The following is a 3973-nucleotide window of genomic DNA, read 5'->3' as shown; positions in this document are numbered from 1 at the left end:
TATTTTTCTTTATGAAAAAAAAAAAAACAAAAAAAAAACAGTAGCCTACGTCACAGTAAGTGTGACATTATAAATACAAAATATTGTTTCCAATTCAATGAAAGTTGTTCCCAAATGCTGCAGCTTCCACATTTGTTATAATACAACTGACCGCTGTCGTGAGGACATTTCGCGAATGGACTGATGGCAATCGCTAGCCTAGGCAATCGCAGGACCACGTCTGAATTCACTGAGCTCCTGATAGCGACCCATTCTTTCTCAAATGTATGTAGCAGCTTCTGCATTGGTTCTTGATTTCATACAACACCTGAATTCAATGATTTGTTGTCCCAATACAATGACTTTTGGCAATGCTTTAGTGTACATACGATTTGCCCTGCACTACGTTTTAAATTGATATTTAGTCAAATAATGGGCTGATCTGATGTAGTTTTGAGAGAAATTACAGATATGACATGATGACGTGTGGCCGGTTAGCTCAGTTGGTTAGAGCGTGGTGCTAATAACGCCAAGGTCGCGGGTTCGATCCCCGTACTGGCCATCAAGTTTTTTTGACCAAGAATTTGCACATGTGAAAATGTTGCCAATGTGCAAATGTTGCCAGTCAATTTACAGTTTGTGAATCATTGTGTTAAAACTTTTGTTATAGACAATAAGTATTAACCATCTATGGCATGACTTTTTATTTTTTGGGGAAAAAATATTTCATCCCAATTTTTGGGAGCTTGGGGGGTCCCTGATAATATATCCATCATAAAAAATGTTGCCCCCCCCACCCCTGAACCAGATTTTGGTTTGTTGCCTCAGGGCAACACTGACTACGTTTACATGGACAGCAGTAATCTAATTATTGACCTTATTCTAAATAAGACAATATTCTGATTAAGGTGTTTACATGAGTTGCTTTTAGAGTACTCCGTTCATGTTCCCGTTTTACATGTGCTAGAACATAGATCGATTATGGCACATCATTACGTCCCCATGCCACGCTATGTTCTCCAACATCCAATCATAGCGTGACTTTGGCAGGTGTGTTAATTTTATAGGCTCAGGAAACCCGCTAACTTCACCTGCGGGTGTCGCTGTTGGACATTGTTACTTTACATTAAGAAGTATAACAAAACATGCGTTTTTATAATGTTTTATATCTACATTTACGTTGATTTATTTTTGTAATATTGCCTCTTTTTTTTTTTTTTTTTTTTTGAAGAGACACTGCCCCTCTTTCCTCCTTATTGACAGCCTACATTTAGAATAATAGCTTTGATTAATGATGAAAAAGGTTTAAAAATCATGACTCTTTGGATTGTTTTTCCTGCCGTCGAGCCACAGGCGTTCACTAATGACCCATCTGGTTTGCGATTATAGATACAAACTTATTGTATTTTACTTTTACAATGAGCATAATAATTACAACAAAAATAAAAATAGAGAGAGAGGACGCAGTGTTCACAATGAACAGTCAAGTAAAACACACACCGCCCATAGCAGCGCGTTATGGCAACGACTTTTCAGACTGACAGATCCGTAAAAGATAAACGCGACTTTTCCACCATTTGTTACTGTTTTGTACACGTTGTCAGGGGCGTGGGACTGGGGGGATAAAGGGCACTGAGTAACCAGGGCCCGAGGCAGGGAAAGTCCGTTTTCTATACATACACATACATGGTACGGGGGCCCAGCAAGATGGTCTGTACCCAGGGCCCAAAATTTGGTGCTACGCCACTGCACGTTGTTATATTAAGTATAATTCCAATTATGTTTTATTGGCCACAATATTATCGATGATATTGTTGAAAGGGGCACTTTTGATTAATTTTCAAAAAGGGCAGAGGCTCCAACCCACAAAGCCTCCCCTCTGCACTCCCTGTTGTGCGTAACGTTATGTGTCCTGTCACAAAATGCGGTGAAATCTCCGACATGACATTAATAGTTAGATTAAGGTGTGTACATGTCTCTGATAATGCGACTAAAATAGGCATACTCCACATGTCTTAATCCGTTTTATGTTTAGTTAGATTATGACTTTAATCAGATTAAGGTAATTAGAAATCGCTGTCTACATGGTAGCCTCTTAATCAGAGTATTGTCTTAATCAGATTAATATCGGAGTATTGTTGTCCATAAACGTAGTCACTGTGCTATAACGGTCCTAAAACTCCAAGGTTTTCTACATAGGTGGAATAGGGAAAACAAGAAATATGTGCATTAGATCGTTTTATTTTACATCAAAAAATACAAAAACAATACTACTAACTCCAACTAACACCTCATGTATTATATTCATACACCAATCAGGCATAACATGATGACCACTGACAGGTGACGTGAGTAACACTGATTATCTCTTCATCACGGCTCCTGTTAGTGTGTGGGATATATTAGGCAGCAAGTAAACAATTTGTCCTCAAAGTTGATGTGTTAGAAGCAGGAAAAATGGGCAAGCGCAAGGATTTGAGCGAGTTTGACAAGGGCCAAAATGTAATGGCTAGACGACTGGGTCAGAGCATCTCCAAAACTGCAGCTCTTGTGGGCTGTTCCCGGTCTGCAGTGGTCAATATCTATCAAAAGTGCTCCAAGGAAGGAACAGTGGTGAACCGGCCACAGGGTCATGGGCGGCCAAGGCTCATTGAGACCCGTCAGGTTGCCCATGCTGACCACTGACCCCGCCGAAAGCACCAACAGTGGCCCGTGAGCATCAGAACTGGACCACGGAGCAATGGAAGAAGGTTGCCTGGTCTGAGGAATCACATTTTCTTTTACATCATGTGGATGGACAGGTGCGTGTGGGTGGCTTACCTGGGGAACACATGGCCCCAGGATGCACTATGGGAAGAAGTGCCGGCGGAGGCAGTGTGATGCTTTGGGTAATGTTCTGCTGGGAAACCTTTGGTCCTGCCTTCCGTGTGGATGTTACTTTGACACATACCACCTACCTAAGCATTGTTGCTGACCATGTTCAGCCTTTCATGGAAACAGTATTCCCTGGTGGCTGTGGCCTCTTTAACTCTTTCACACTTCCACAAAGCACAAATTGTTCAGGAATGGTTTGAGGAGCACAACAACGAGTTTGAGGTGTTGACTTGGCTTCCAAATTCCCCAGATCTCAATTCAATCGAGCATCTGTGGGATGTGCTGAACAAACAAGCCCGATCCATGGAGGCCCCACCTCACAGCTTACAGGACTTAAAGGATCTACTGCTAACATCTTGAGCCAGATACCACAGCACACCTTCAGGGGTCTAGTGGAGTCCATGCCTCGACGGGTCAGGGCTGTCTTGGCAGCAAAACGGGGACCAACACAATATTAGTCATAATGTTATGCCTGATCGGTGTTAATAATAATAATTAAAAAAAAACACATAAAAGATACACATAATGCACATTCTTTGAGTTTTCTGAACTTGTAAAAGCAAACTTTCCAGGAGCACTTGAATGCACCATATGGTCCTTACCCTATGATATTGCCTGAACAAAAGTGGTCTAACTGCATAGTGTTGCCCTGAGGCAACAAACAAAAAAAAACACAGTTTTAGTATATAAATAAAAACTAAATAAACATTTAAACAATCAAACATACTTACATACTGATGCACATGCATATATATTTTTATTTCAATTTAAACATGTTAAAAAGTGATATTTAATTAACCAATTGATGATGCTGTGTCCCATGCGGCTTTGCTTCATGAAAGGACTGCTCCAGTCAGGGGGCCAAAACTGATATTAAAACTTTGTCGGACACTTTTTGGTACAAGCATACAACCTATCCAGTATTAATATTTAACCCCCCAACATGTGTTTTAGCCAGGTTGTCAGCTTAGAAATGTTTTTGTCCATTTTAACACTATAATCTTAAAAGTGGTAAAAGCGGATTTTTCCCCCCAAAGTGCTTCCATTTGCAAAGTTATCTACTGTAACTTTGGGCAAATGTGCAACATAATCCCATTTATGTGCAAGCATGATCATTAAA

The 3973-nt window shown here is 40.5% G+C and overlaps 1 non-coding gene across 1 annotated transcript; it reads left to right on the top strand.

Annotated features, from left to right (window-relative positions):
• The first annotated feature begins 467 nt into the window (after positions 1-467).
• Positions 468-541, top strand: trnai-aau (transfer RNA isoleucine (anticodon AAU)). Its single transcript has one exon. It is a non-coding gene; the product is annotated as a tRNA-Ile (tRNA).
• Positions 542-3973: the final 3432 nt, after the last annotated feature.

This window comes from Pseudorasbora parva, chromosome 8 (genome assembly GCF_024679245.1).
Source record: "Pseudorasbora parva isolate DD20220531a chromosome 8, ASM2467924v1, whole genome shotgun sequence".
Lineage (NCBI taxonomy): Eukaryota > Metazoa > Chordata > Actinopteri > Cypriniformes > Gobionidae > Pseudorasbora > Pseudorasbora parva.
Note: the sequence above shows the minus strand (reverse complement) of the source record. Positions and strands in the feature narration are given on the sequence as shown.